The sequence below is a fragment of the Zalophus californianus genome, chromosome 6 (genome assembly GCF_009762305.2).
Source record: "Zalophus californianus isolate mZalCal1 chromosome 6, mZalCal1.pri.v2, whole genome shotgun sequence".
Taxonomy (NCBI): domain Eukaryota; kingdom Metazoa; phylum Chordata; class Mammalia; order Carnivora; family Otariidae; genus Zalophus; species Zalophus californianus.
Genome location: NC_045600.1, coordinates 137098062 through 137113457, shown reverse-complemented (window position 1 = coordinate 137113457; position 15396 = coordinate 137098062). Strand labels below are relative to the sequence as shown.

At 53.2% G+C, this 15396-nt stretch overlaps 1 protein-coding gene across 1 annotated transcript in view; it reads left to right on the top strand.

Moving 5' to 3' along the window:
* Positions 1-706: 706 nt before the first annotated feature.
* The window catches only part of KLHL25 (kelch like family member 25), a 33363-nt gene continuing 18673 nt past the window's right edge, over positions 707-15396 (top strand). The window contains exon 1 of the mRNA XM_027572834.2: positions 707-866. The gene's annotated coding sequence lies outside the window, so the exon portion shown is untranslated. The remainder of the gene's footprint in view (positions 867-15396) is intronic.

Sequence of the window (15396 nt, the reverse complement as noted above, 5' to 3'; positions counted from 1 at the left end):
ACACAGCAACCTGAAGTCGTGGAATGAAATGCAAAACTAAAAGACAAGACATAGAAATTATAGATCATTTCTCCCGTTCGGAAACAAGAACATCGAACAGGCGTCAAGCAAACGTTTGTGGAATGAATTAATAAATGGATGAATGAATGAATGAATATTTGAAGACTGGCTTACATAAAGAACTTAGTGAGAAGTGGTATGGGTTGGAGAGCTGAAGTCCCTGAAAAATACATATTCCAAGTACTTAATGGGGTTTAGTGGCTGCAGAAAATCCCAAACATTGAATAAGCTCAGGGTAAAACGAAACAATTTCCCTAACACTTCCACAACTAAAAGTGTGACTCCGCACACCCGGTAGAGAAGAGGCATTTGCAATCTACACAGTTTCCTCCCTTGGAAAGCTCTAGAGCACCGGAGGGTTTTGTTCCTAAACGCTGGCCGCGGGATCGGGGGGCGGGGGGCAGGCAGGCGCCTGTCCCTTTAAGAATCTGGTCGAAGTCTTTTTCCGGACCCCGCCCCGCCCCGCCCCCTCGCGGAGCCGGCGCGGCCCGGGCGCCCACCCCCTTCTCCCGCTGCGGGCTGAACTACGGGTTCGGCCGTCCATCCGTCACAGAGGCGCCGCTTCTGATTGGCTTCGCGCCGGGAGGCGGGGCGGGAAGGCCTGAGAAACTAGTTTGTTGGCGGCGCCGGGGCTGTACAGCAGCGGCAGCGCGCTCCGGCTGTGGCGAGCCGGGGGAGGGGAGCGGCGGCGGCGGCGGCGGCGGCGGCGGCGGCCCGGGCTGTGAAGCCTTGCGCGGGGCCTCTGAGCGCAGCGGCGGAACCGGGGCGACTAGCGCGGCGGGCGGCGGGCGGCGGCTCCCCGAGCGGTGAGTGGCGAAGCCGGGCTGGGCTGGGGGCGCCGGCCTCGGGCCGGTCTAGCCGCGCGCCCCGACCTCTGGGCTGGCACTTGTCACCACCCCCCCCGGGTGGGCACCCTCGCGCCCCGCCGTGGGAGCCCACGGCTGAGAGAGCCCCCGCGGGGGCGCGTGTCCCGGGAGCAGCGCCGCGGTGCTCGGGTTCCCGGACCGCCCCGACCGCCGCGGGGTCTTGGGGGCTGGAGTCGGGGACAATGGTGCGGAGGGAGGGGGCTGGAGTCGGCCACCTCCTCTCCAGTCCGCGCGCCTGCTCCCGCCCCGCGCGTGCCTGGGGACCCGGCGAGGGTATTTGCAGAGAGCTCCGGGCGAGGGAATGAATTGTTTTGCAAATGGATGTTGCGCGCGGGAGCTACAACTCTTTTCCCTCGGGAGTGGTTGATTCATTGAGTCCGCAGACTCTCTTTTTAAAAAATTACTATCGATCCTGGAAAGAGGAGGCTGCTTGTGTTGGAGGATGTGAGCCGCCGGGCTCTGCGCCCGGGCTGGGCGAAGTCCCCACGCACTTGACGCCGAGGGCCAGATGGCCACCTGCCTCGTGCGGAGCGAGGGCCGGGCGGGTTAACCAGGGCAGTGTCGTCCCCGCGAGCCCGGCCCGCGTCCGCCGCCCCGGTGCCCCCGGCCGTCCACGTTCGGCCTGACGGGGCCCCTCGTCTCTGTTTAGAGAGCTGTGGAGCAGCAGAGCAGTGGTCACACGCTGTTAGGCCCACCCACCTGCCCGCCGAGGGGGTGCCACCTTAGCAGGTCTGGAGCGAGCCTTCTCCAGCCCAGCAGTCCTCTAACCCACGTCCTGCCCTGGCTCCTCGACCGCATTTGGGCACGCCCCCCCCCCCCCCCGCCCACTTCTTTTCCTCCTCTGGTTGCTTGAGAAGCTTTTCCTTTGAGAGACTGTACCCCCAAGGGCACCGTACATTTTTTTGTACTGCTGCTTCAAAGTCCCCAAGGGGCAGGATCACACACTTTGTGCAAAGAAAAGTCTTTCTAGAGACCTGATGGAAGGGATTGGGGTGGAGGACAACCCAGGCCCCTGCAGATTGAAGCTGGGCACTCTGGGGTCCTGCTGACTTGCTTTGAGCAGGGGAAAGGCTCCCTGAGCTTTGGCCCTTCCTGGTGAATCAGGGCGGAGAACAGCAGGTGTCTGGGCCTTCTGGTTTCACTCTGGCCATGTGAAGAGTGAAGTTGCCGGTGGCACTAGGGCAGGAGGCAGGAACTCCCCGTTCTTATCATAGACCAGGCTATGGTGACAGTGATGTAGGGTCAGGCCCTTAGGGACCCTGGACCTGTGTCTCTCCCTTCATAGGTGGGACTGATGCTCAGTGGGCCCGGGTGTGCTGTTAGGATTCCTAGGGGCTGTTGGTAAAGACTTGCATTTGGGGGCTGGGGGCGAGTGGGTAGTAGGACACAAGGTCCACCCCACCCGGGGCCGATTTGGTATCCTTCTGAGACCAGGGGTCCTGGGGTCCCCATGCTGTGCTTGAGGAGGGTGATGGAGTCAGACCTCTGGGTCTGGCAGCTGTCTTGGTTTGAGTCATTCCATTTGTCAGGAAGTGACTCCAGGGATGTTGTTAAAAGGAAGGTAGAGAGAAATGGTAGAAACCTTCATCCTGGGGCTGGGGCTGCAGCTGGATTTATGTTTGTGGTGCAGAGAGGAGCTGTGGGTGAGTTGCACACTCAGCGTCCGAGGCAGCTTCTGCAGCCCGATGCTCCTTAAAAGCCTCTCAAACCTCTGGGCACCCAGTGTGGGCAGAGGAGAGCAGGAAGAAGAGGAAGATTGCCCAGGCCTGGGACTTCGTGGTCTGCAGCAAAAGCCGGCTGGCTTCTTCCCTTCTGCCACTCTGATGCACAAGGGGGCTGGGGAGGGAGTGTTATTCAGTGAGTGGTTTGTTCATTCATTTGTTAATTGACTAATTGAGTCTTTGTCTGAAGGGTCTTGATCAGGGCCCTGTCTTCTGGGAGCTCCTAGACAGGGGTGTGCTGGGACGTGGATAGGGGCCCTACCATATGGACACACAGGTGTGTGCGCGGTACCCCAGTGATAGAGGCAGCGAGGGCAGCCGAGGGGAACGGGTGGCAAAGGCTTTTTGGAGCCATGATGCCTTGACAAAGTAAAGATGAGAGTGGCATGGCAGAGCACTGATTCCGAGCCCCCAGGCAGCGGCCTTCTCCCACCACCCACCCACACTTCTCCCTGAAGCCAGTTCCTTGCAACCTTAAGCCAGGTGCACATTGAGGTCAGGGAGAACGCAGATGGGAGGTGATAGAAGGGTTCATCTGAGACTGTGGAGTCAGTAGGCCCCGGAGTCTCCAGGAAGAGGGATGGCTTCTGGTTGCAGCCTCTCTGCTCAGGGAGTCCTGGGAAAAGCCACCCCACAGGCCCCGAAGACCGGCCCATCGTCTAAGCCCTCATCCGCCCGGAGCAGCCTGCAGTGTGGATGTGGCCTGGCCAGGGAGGGGCGGACAGAACTGGGAGGAGGAAACAGAGTGGCCAGACGCAAATGAATTGGCTGATTGAGCTGATGGTTTTCATCTGATGTGGTAAATTTCATAATTGAATTGCCTCAGGCAACCAGAGCTATTGAAGCATTTTCCCAGCCAGAAAACACTTAGTTGGGACAGCTTGGGGGTGGGGTGGGGGGGGGGTCGCATGTGCATCCACAGCTTTTACTCACCTCATCCCAGTAGGGCTTTCCCCTAGTAATCTGGGTCTGTCCCCGGTGGTGGAATCCAGCCCAGCCTCGTTCCTGGACCACCTGGCCCCTGAGCATCACTGCCCCGTCCAGTTGAAAATTCGCGAAAGCTGATACCTGTCACTTGCAGGCACTTGCCTTGCCAGACTGACTCCAGGTCCCTAGGCTGTGAGGATGGGGATGGTGGGAACAGAGAGAGAGCTCAAAGATGGGAGGGCTTCCTATTAAGTCTCTTCAAGCACAAGATTGGGGAAAAGAGCACGGGCTCGGGAACCAGACTTGAATTCAGATGCTGCTCGTGTGTCTCTGATCTCTTGGGCCTCAGCCACCTCCATCCACCCTTTTCCCCTCCCTCTGGTGCCAGGAGACTGTTCTTTCTCATTCCTGGACCTTTCCTTCTAAGCGTTTGTCCTTGCCCTTTGGAGGAACAAAGGTAGGCATGCGTGGCTCATTGACCTGTTCCTCAAAGTGCTGGCTCTGTGACCTGAGAAATCCAGTTCAGTTGGCAAATTTCACCATATTTCCTCACAATGATCTCTTGCACCCCTGCGATGTATACAGAGTCTGGATGAGGCTCTCTGGGCCATACTTTGTTGCAATGTGACTGAGGCCCAAGGCCAACTCCACCTCTTCACCATCCTACAACAGTTCTGGAACCTGTTGGCAGAAAGAGCCCTTAAGTTGGGGGGGTCTGAAAGTCCTGCTGTGCCTTTGTGTGTGTGATGCCATGTAGGTCCCCTTACCTTTATGGGCCTCAACTTGCTCTTCTCTAACATGTATGGATGCTCTTCTGTACAATGCTTCTATTAGATGTTTTGCTATAAAATCCCAGAGGTCCTTGCAGCCTCTGATGTCATGTAGTTTTATAGGCTTGAGTTATTTGCGTAGCCCTCTTGGGCAGGAAGAAATAGAGAGCAGCCAGTGGAGTGTGGAGGGGCAAATCAGAAGTGAGGAGTCTAGACTTCCTGCTCTGCCTCTGATGTGTGCTATGGGGCTCTGGGCAGGTCGCTTTCCCTCTCTGGGCCCTAATTTTCCTGCCTGTAGAACGAGAAAAGTATACAGTAGGCAAGCTCCCAGTTTTCTTTCCTTTCTTGGTGGGTGGAAACTGAGTCAGACTTTCCCAGTTTCTCAGGCCTCCCTCGGCTTCCTGCCTCTGCCCACTGCCTTGGAGTCCAGGGCCCAGGTGTAAAGGGCCTGCAGGCACTGGTGCCCAGGGATGAGGGGCTAGTGACGACAGAGGACTGGCTCAAAGAAGAACAAAGCTGGGCCCAGAGGAAGGTGGCATGTGGATGACTTACTTCCCAAGGTTGCTGTGGCTGGTCCCAGGCAGGGGGACCTGGGTGGCAGGTGTGGGAGCACTTAGGCTGACACCCCTGCCCCAATCCCAAAATGGATAGGGTGGGACCTAGCCCACAGGTGTCCCCAGGGCCACTTCCAAGAAGAGAGATGGGCACAGATCTCCCAGGACTGGTAGGGATCGTGAGGGAGCCCAGGGGGACAGAACGTGAGGCTCCTACACACCAGACTTTGCCAAGGAGGTGCCTGCAAGACCAGTTGGATCGCTCCTCCCGCAAGAAGGCGGGCGCTGAGCAGGGCCGTGGGAGAACCACGTCTTTGTTGCCAGAGGGAGGACCACGTTCGCCTTGGGTGTCACTTCCCACCCACCTCTGCCTGCCAAGAAGATACCTTCTACTGTCAGCCAGTCCATCAGAGTAGGATGCAGGGATAGGAGGGAAACAAAAAGCCTTACTTATTTTCTGCCTGTTCTCGTTGGCCCCCAAGGAGAGGCTGACCACAGATCAATCTAGGGTGAATGTAATTAATTTCCTAATTACGATAAGAGGAGCTTTGCTCACTCAGTTCCAGGATGAGCTGCCTGCCAGGTTTGCAATTGGCCAGGCCAGATTTGTCTGGGCAGGAGCGAGGGCCAAGAGACACAGGAGCTCTTTTTCTAGAAAGCCATTACGTCCAGCATCCAGAGTTCAGGTTCTGCTGCGTGCTAGCCAGGTTTGTGCCTCTGTTGTTCACAGCTTTGAAAATCCAAGAGAGAGGGCCGTACAGCTCCGTTCATGCAGCAAGCTTTTATTTAGCACCTTCTGAATGCCTCATCCTGGACTAGAAACTGGGAAAAAGAAGTCAGGTTCAAAGAGAGTCCTTTCTTGGAAGTTCGGCCTCTGATATGTGAGGCAGACAGGTAGTTGGGTCGTTGTGGCACACTGCTAAAGAGTGAGTGGCATGGCAAGAGTCTGCCTCAGTTTCCCCATTGGAGAGGTGAGGAAGTAGACCGTTTCTAGCATCTCCATTCCAAATGGGCCCAATGAATATTTTTTGCCATCTGTTCTCTACCAGGCTCTGGGATGCAGCAGAAAATGAGGCAAGGTCCCCACCCTCCTGGAGTCCCTATTCCACGGGGGCCAGATAGACAAAATAAATACACCTGCCATTAGTGGATGAGAAGGAAAAGGTCAAGGTGGGGGACTAGGGGGCCTAAAGAAGGCCTCTCTGGGCTTGGTGACCTTTGAGCCGAGACCTGCAAGACTGGACTGGGGCTCCCATGGGAAGATCTGAGGAAGGGCATGCAGGGCAGGGAGCAAGCGAGTGGACAGTGTGGAACAGCATGGGCCACGGAGGGGGATCTAGCCAGAGATAGCAGCAGCCGTCACCCACTGTAATCTTCTGGTTCCTAGGGAGGCCAAGGAAAACACGTTCCTTTAAGTTGTTTAATTGTTTCCTTTAACTTCGACAACACATCAGTAGATTCTCTTTATAAACGGACAAGGTGAGAGAAAATGCAACATGGCCTGGAAGTCCCCCTTGTCCTTGGTATCTGTCGGCGGTGTGGTGCATACCCTTCTGGCCGCCCTTTTTCTGGGTTTCTGTCCATAGCTTCTGTGGCCCGGTGCATGGTGGTGCTCCTGCCCATCCTAGAGCTGCACGACACTCCCGTGTGGCCTGGTCACCGGCTTTCATCTCAGCCTCTCTGGGGGAGACCGTTAGGTCCTATCTGATCCCTCCCCCTTCATGCAATCCAGGAAGTCGTGTATGTGCTGGGTAGTGCATCTTTCTGATTTTTAAATGTTCGTTGTCAAAGCTGAATGCCTTTCCCAAAGACAGGCAGCTCACTCACCCACCGATGGTGTCTGGGAGCTCATTTGCCCACACCCTCACCCATAATGATAATACTTGATATTTTCCACGTTGTCACTCTTAGCTCATGTGATGGGAGGGAGGGGGGTAAAGATCTCATTATTCTTTTAAAACAAGCAAACAAACAAACAAAAAAAGTGATCCAGTTTATCCAGGCTTCCTCTTTTTGTTTTCATCCGTCTTTGTTTTTTTTCCAGAATATCGAGATTTAGCAGTTGCTGGCTCTGTCTCTAACTGGTCTCCTGACCTCTAGCGAAGCTTCATCTGTAAAATGAGGCCCTTTTAATCCCTGCCCTGCCCCCTGCCAGGCTGCTGTGCATTGCTTGTGGCGCATGGGAAAACATTCCTGAAAGTTCATTTGTTGCTGAAAAGTTCTGCAAACATCATGGGTTTTACTAGTGAGAGCCCGATATTTGAAGCTCAGAACATGTGAGTGAACCCGAGTATTTCTGAATGGCCATTGTGTCTAGGGGAGGGGCTGGGGTGGCGTTAGGTGGGACGTCTGCCTGGCATCCCTCACCTGGCCTGAGAGAGAAGTCATAGGGCTAGCTGAGTAGGTGCGTTCCTCCCTGTCTCACCTGCAGGAATGAAGGAATGAGCCAGGAGGGTAGAGAAAGATCTCTACCCCATCCATAAAAAGGCTCTGAGAGGGGCATTGGTCACCACAGGCTGATCCCCCTATTTAGCTGCTGGTTAGACCAAAGGCTAGAGCTCTTAGAACTTTATGGATTCCCATGTTTATTACTTTGGGGGTCCTTGTCTGTTTTCTTAAAACAGGAGGCTTTAAAACAAGCCAAGATCAACAAAAGGGCCCTTGTACTTGATTTGGAGACAGAAGGATGGGGAAGCTCTGGAGATTGGTAGAAAAGGAAAGGATGAGTCTGGGGCCAGGGAACACCACTCCCATGTGGTTCCTGGGTGGCATCAGGCCCTATGTTGGGGGACCCAGGAGGCTGGCAGCCCTATGTCCTGGGCCCCTGGAGGAATTCATGACTGCCGGGATTCCGGTACCTGGGGACACTTCAGCCAATGACAGCTCTCCTGTCATTCCCCAAGTGGGCTCTAATACCTCACCTCCTCTGCTCGAGGGGCGGCATCCAGGGTGGCCTGAGCCCTGCTGCCCTGGGGATGACTCAAACGTAAGCACTGGTGGAGACGTCTACTATCCCCCCAGTACCCTACCTGGTTAGGACAGCTGCAGGGGACAGGAGGCCACAGAGAGGGAGGTAGACAGACATGGGAGAGGGTAATAAAGAGCAGATGCACAAGGGGACCGTGGGACCCCCAAAGGGCCTTGGTAGGGGGCCTCCCCTCTTCTGTACTTCTGCAGCTGGTGAGCAGGAGGGGAGGCGGGTGGGGAGCCTGGCTGCTGGCAAGTTTGTACATTTCTTAGACATCCCCTGATGCTGAAGGTTGGGATTTTCATGAAGGGAGTGAGGGGAGCATCTTGGGAGCCGATTTGAGGGTGGTGCACCAGGGGCAGCGGCACGAGTGGGCTGCTCTCGCTGGGTGCCACCTGCTGTCAGCCTGAGCCCAGCTCACAGGCGTTTCCCGGAGCTAGCGTGAGACCAGATCACCAGGTTTCCTTTCAGGCCCTGAGACAGACTGGTGTATCTGTGCTGCAAGAAGTTGCCGCTGCTATTTTTACCACTCCAACTAGGACTTTTTACTGGCAGGTAAAATTACAAGTAAAATGTCAGGGTTTGGTTGGCCAGCCAAGTCCTGGGAGGCTGCCGCAGGCTGAGGCAGGGGCCACGGCACGGTCGGGTGGTGTGTAAAGCAAGACACTTTGCACGTGGACGCCTACCTCCCTGGTTGCTGAGTGGCTTCCTCTGACCACTTGCAGTGTCTGGAGTTCTCCTCTAGGCCAAAAAGAGGCCTGTGCTGGGTTTTGCCCCAGATAATTGCACCTGAACACCTTATAACTGGCTGGTCATGGGACTGAAGCTAACTAGCTAATCCATTCCATTCCTGAGTGCCCTGGAAGTTGACATTATTTTCAGTGAAATTATTGAGAACCTTCTATATGATACGTGCACTGCTAAGTGCTAGGAGTAGACATGGCTCAGATGGTCCCCAGACCCTTTGGACAAGCACCTGGTATGTTTTTCCTCTATATGCATTATGGTTTGAGGCCAAGCAGGGCTTATATTAGATACTGTTGCTGCATAACAAATCACCACAAACTTAGTGACTTAGGTTGTACCTATTTATTAGCTCATAGTGCTGTAGGGCAGAAGCATGAGCTGGCCGGACTGGGTTCTCTGCTTAGGGTCTTGGACCAGAAGTCCAAGGTCAAGGTATTGACTGAGTTCTTACCCTGAGGCCCTGGGGGAGAGTTGGCTTCCTGGCCATTCAGGCTGTTGGCACAGTCGAGTTCCTGATGGTTGTAGGACTCAAGTCCCACTGTCCTCTCTGGCTGTCATCTGGATGCTGATCTCGGCTCCTAGAAGCTGCCACATTTTGTGCCACATGGCCCCCTCCATCTCCAGACCCGAAGTGGGGATATCAGATCCTCCCCTGCTGGAAATCTCTGGCATCCACTTCTGTGATCCGCTGGAGAAAACTCTGCTGTAAAGAGTTCTTGTGATTAGGTCAGGCCCACCCAGATAACCTCTGTTTCTAGGTCACCTGAGGAGTCTGCAACATCATTACTTATATCTGCAGATTCCTTTGCCACGTGGGTCACGGGAGTAAGGCCAGGGTGGAGCTCAGGGGACCAGCTCTCTGCGTGTTCGTACCACGGGGCTCATGCCCCCAGGGGCTGCACCAACAGTATGAAGAACAGCAGCTCTCATGAATGGAGTGAATTTTGTGTGCCCCGTTGTGCTAAGCTCTTTACCTGGGTTCTCTCCTTTCATTCCCACGGTAGTCCTTTGACGTCGGGACAGTTATTTTCGCCCCCCTTTTCCAGATGAGAAGACTGAGGCTCAGGGAATGGACGTATGTGGGGCCAGTCATACAGGTACAAACAGCAGTACTGGGATTTGGAACGAGGGGCTTAGAGCCTAGCTGCCTCGTTAGTTGGCATCTCCAGTTTGATTCCTGCGATTTATGGAACACCGTCCAGGGCAGGGTTGAGGGTTGCTCTTTCCCATCTAGCACTTGAAATACTTAAATAGGAAACATGTCAGTCATATTGCAAGTTAATACAGCAGACAGCAGGAACCTCTCACGTGGGTTTGACAGATGTCTGGATCTTTCTGATTCTTATTCCATTGGATATTGTGGTTAATCCATTCCCCTTTGGCCGTATTTACTAGCTTTGCATATACTCTAGGCAACAAAAGTGACACAGATTACCGTCCTCTAGGAGTTGGAAATTAAAATAAGGGCACGATATACAATGATCTGAAGGAATAGAGTGCCAGACAAGAAACACCAGAATGCTATAGCAAAGCATTAACGGGTATCAGAACACTAACTTTAGGAAACAACACAAAAATGTGCATTTACTCACTGCCATATCTCTGGTACATAGCACAGAGCCTTGCACATAGTAGGTGCTCAGATTCCTTATCTGGGTAATTTTTGAGTATCTTGTGTGTGCAGGGCCCTCTGCACACCAGCTGCCAAGTCCAGAAGGGGTGTGATGGTGAGGTGAAGGTCTCACGGAGGAGTTGTGACTTGAGGGCAGAAAGGGGAGAAGGGAGAGCTGGAAAGGCCAGGCTGTGTCTGCACACTTTGCGGTGGGGAGAGGGGCTGGCCTGGGCCATGAGCCGGGGACAGACTGAATAAGGCACATCCAGGCCTCATTGAAGGCTTTCTGAGCAGGAGAGACTGGTGGTCAGGAGCAAAGCATTTGGCCTCAGATCGTTGGCGGGGGGTCACACTGGGGACAGGGGCCCCTCACAGTCCAGCATGCAGTGGAGAAGGCCTCACCTTGTCTCCAGCATAGGACTGGTGACACAAGGAACCCAGAGGAAGGAAGATTTAATGGAACTTGGTGGCCAAGCGATGTGCTAAAAATGTATATGTGAATGAATCGCAATTTCTGGGCACCCATGTATTTGGCTATAAATATACACACATATGTAATTTCAAGAAACCGAGAATTATCAGCTGCAAAGCCCAAAGGCAGCAGTCCGTGCATGGCCCCTGTAGTTTGCTGTCTGAGGCCCTGCCCAGTACAAAGTACCTAGGTCTGTTATTTTGGGGGAGAATGAGGGGGTCCTGTGGGAAGAAGAAAGTGGCTAGTAATGAGGGGAGGAGCAGGGCAGGCCAGAAGAAGGGAGGCACCGGGGAAGGTGGGGAGGCCAGCCAGCCACAGGGCAGAAGGTGCTGGCCCCTGTGACCACACCTCTATGATGGCTCACCGTGACTGCAAGCTGGGGAGGGGACCTAGACCCGCAGGGGCAGGTGATCCTGCCGTCACCCACCCCGTGCTTTCCATAGAAGTTTTCCTCTGAGTTCTTAACAAAAACATGTCTAATGTGGAGGGTAAGGGAGTTGTTCTGCTAACCTGGTGTTCTCAAAGTGTGGTTAGGAGGATCCCTGAGTTTCTTTTAGGGGTCCCAAGGTCAAAACTGTTTTCATGAGAATACCAAGGTGTTATTTGCCTTTTTCACTAATATCTCCAAGTGCATGGCTTAGTGAGCTGATGTTTTCCAAATGACCATTGCATGGTGTTACCAAAGCATGCATGGGTGAAAACTCCATTCAGAGTGCGAGATAGACCAGGACTGATCGGAATGTCACAGTGTACAAAAGTTCACAGATTCAGGCTCAGGTTCCACACTGCAGTTAATCTTTAAGAGGCTCCTGCTTGTCAGGTCTCGATGAGGTATCAAAGAAGAATACCCTAAATTATCTGAAAAGGCTCTTACAGTTTCCTTCCTTTTCCGACAGCTCATCCCTGTGAGGCTGGATTTTCTTCACATTCTTCAATGAAAACATTTTACAACAAACATTTTGAGTGCATGGTGCTGCCCAGAGCACCTGGGAACCGGGAACCTGAGCCTAGCTCTCTACATTAATTCCCCCTTTAGTCCCTCAGCAGTCAGGTGAGGTGGGTGTGGTGATTTGCACGCCCATTTGACAGATGTGGAAACAAGGGCACCGAGCAGTTGAATACCAGCACAGGCCTCGCATCACAGACAAGGCAGTAGCAGCAAGAGGGGAGGTCCCAGACTGATGGTGGCTGTTCTCCAGGCAGGGGGGAAGGCAGGTGCCTGACAGCCCGTATCACAGGTCTGGTCTGTCCCCAGGTCATCCGCTGTCCTCTGTAGCAGGCACCCTTCCTGGCAGTACTAAGCCTGGCAGGGAGACATACCTGCGCACGCTTCCTCCTTTCCTGATGCCCAGGAGGGAAGATGCAGGTTTGCTAAGTGGAACGGGGGGTGCTTGAGAAATCAAGGGTTTTCATTTAAAATACCATCTCCTGTTCAGCTGCACACAGTATTTGTGGCCAGGAAGGTTCTTTATCTTCATAAATAACCCACCTTGTGCTATTTGAGCAGGGACTTGGGAGCAAAACAGCTTTGAATACTGAAGATGTGTGCACATAGTTTCTTAATCTTCTCTGAGCCTCAGTTGGCCCATCTGTACAATTGGGACCTTGAAGAGGTGTCTGAAGGATTAAGTGAGAGAATGCATTTAAAAGCACCTGGCACAAAGGTTCATGCAGGGTTTTGGAAAAAGTGATACTGTATCAGTTCACAGGGGTGGGGGTCTCCCCTGTTCTCGCCAGTGGCACTGCTATCAACCAGTTTCAACACAGCCTCCCAGAGGAAGTCTGTGCACATACCCACGGGTGTGTGCATTAGGTAGTCCGGTTTCTAGCAGACGTAAAAGACAGCCTCCGATTCACAGCATTTCTCATGGTAGCATGGAAAGCCACCTGCTTTATATATATATATTTGGGTGCATCACATCGCACTCTATGAATGAACCAAGGTTTATTTGACTAGGACTCTTAATTATGAACATTAAGGTTGTTTTCCAGCCTTTTGCAGCCAAAAGCTCATGTGCAAATGGGACTGAGGGCAAGGTTCCCAGGTGTGGAAATCCTGGGGCAGAGGGCACCTGCATTTGTCATTTTGAAAGATACTCTGAATTGCTCTCCAGCTACACCACTCCCCTGCTCTCGGCCCTCAATGGGAAGAGAAAAGACAGCTTATATCTTGGGCTTTAGGAATTGAGGAGCATTCTGATTCCAGTTCAACACTCACGCTGACAGCCTGGAGAAAAATGAACAGGGAGAAAGACCCACTATGAGGAAATGGCCAGTGCTTTTACTCTTGGTGTTTTTTTGCCCCCCCCTCCCCCCGTTCTATTCTGCATATTCATTTTCCTCCAAGACTGTTGCTCCAGGTGGCTCATTGAAAGTGATATCTAGGCCAGAGTGCTTTTAATGGCTCCATCTGCGGGGCTCTGCCGATCTTTTAAGGGACCAGACAGGAAAAGAGACCGCCTCCCTCCAGGTCCCCAGCCCCCCTCTGTTTGCCAAGGGCCAGGCCAGTCCTTCTGAAGCGGGAGGAACCCAAGACCATGATGCAATGTTTGCTTTGGAGGGGACTGTTCTCTCTGCCCCTCTTTGTTTCTCTCTGTCTCACTCTGCATAAGTGAAAGGAAACAAGTTATTTCAACAGATGGGTGAGCCTGAGTGCCCAGTTCTCTGTCCCTTGTCTCATTAGAGCAGTGGTGTCCATTTCATTGGCCCTGCTCCCAGCTGGAGCAACAGCTGGGCTTGCAGACTCCCAGCTTTGGGGGCCAGAGACGGTCCAGGCGGCCCCCACTGAGCTGAGTGGGAGCAGGATGTGGTAACTTCTCTCTGTCCGTCCCTAATGAATTTGGTGCTGTCTACACCACTACCCCACTTAGCTGTAAGAAGGCGCTTTGTTGCAGGGGCAGTTTAAGCATGGTAAACAGAACTTTTAGGACAATAGGACATCAAACATCTGTGATTCTTCTCCATAGATTTTATCCCTAGAGAATACAGTAATTCAACATAAGCAAAAATGTTATTCTTTGGGTAAAAATTTTTAAAACTGGATGAATGACCTAGTTGGTCGTTGTATATTTCACAGACATTGAAAGTTACATTTGGCAACCACAGAGACCCTGGGCTATTTGATGAGGGAGCCAGAAGGCTGTCGATCCCAGTGCCTGTAGGGAGCAGGCACTTCATTAACCTTTGCTCAATAGTGAGTGAAGGATAGGAATTTGGAAACTATGTAAAAAGGTAAAAACAGTGTAAAATAGGATTCCATAACTGCAACAATGTAAACTGTTTGGGGATAAAAGGGGAAAATAAGCCAAAGTGAAAATAGTTCCCGGTGTTTCTTAACCTTATCGCCTCCCCCCGAAACCTTTTTAGACATTTTTCCCCAATTGTGCTTACCCCCTCCCATAAACGTTGATACCATATGTACTGTAAGTCAGCGTACTGTGTGTGTATTTGTGCTTTGTATATAAAAAGAACAAGAGGGGCGCCTGGGTGGCTCAGTCGGTTGAGTGTCTGACCTCGGCTCAGGTCATGACCCTGGGGTCCTGAGATCAAGCCTCACATTGGCCTCCCTGCTCAGTGGGAGTCTGCTTCTTCCTCTGCCCCTCCCCCTGCTCGTTCTCTCTCTCTCTCACTCTCAAATAAAATCTTAAAACAACAACAACAACACAAGATTTTCATCCCCCAAGAACCAGTTTTTGCCCCTTAGGGCAGTGTCCTCAGCCACAACCTCCCTGTCCCCCACCCTCAGGAAAACCGTCAGGAAAACGCCAGTGTTCAGGGTTATAATTCTGGGGGATTACATCTTTTGTATCTTGTGTTTCACTCTTACATTGTCTTTTCAGTAAAAATGACTGAGCTCCTGGGTGTGCCTCTTGGCCTGTCTCACTTGGTCCGTGGAGCTCACGCTGTGGGAAGACAGGGCTCTGGGCAGAGAACCGGGTGCCGACTGTCCCCGGGGCGGTAGCTGCTGTGGGCTGCCCATGTCGCCCAGACGGTCCCTCCTGAGGGTCTGCTTCTCTCCTGAGCAAGATGGCTTCTCCTAAAACACGGACCTTTGCCGGTGTGGAGCTGGCAAAATCCTTACATTGTCTTGGAGCAGCTGGGCAAGGCATGGGAGACTATTGGATCCTTTCCCTGAGGCAGCCTTGCTCAGCTGGGTGTCCTCACCTGAACAGGACCCACAAAAGGACCCTAGAGGCTGTTTTCTCACTCGGACCCTTTGCAGCACACAGGGGAAAAGTTAGTTCGTTACCCACATTGGATATCTTGGGGCACGGAGGCTTCATTCTCCTCACGATGGCACTGCCCCAGGCGCACAGAAGCTGGTTGACAAGGGGTAGACAGGGACGAGAGGGCCCAGTGGCTGGAACCCCGGGCTGTGGCCCCTAGATCTCTTCTGTTCTTTGGTGCATGGGAAAGAGTGACAGGGATCTGCACCCCAGCAGCCTTGTGACGCTGGGTGCACAGAGTACAATGGTGGGAGCTCATCGCCCAGTGTCCAGCAGGGAAGGTGCAGGTGGTGGTTGTACCCAAGGCTGCGGGGAGGTGGATGAGTTAGCACAGAAAGCACGTGGAACAGTGCCTACTACATAGCAAGTACTCAAGGACTACAGTTCAGTACTCGTAGTACTGTCCCTGCCCTGAATCCCGGAGCTCCTGTTCTTACGTCCAGTTGACAGAACTAGTGGGGCGTATGGTGGGA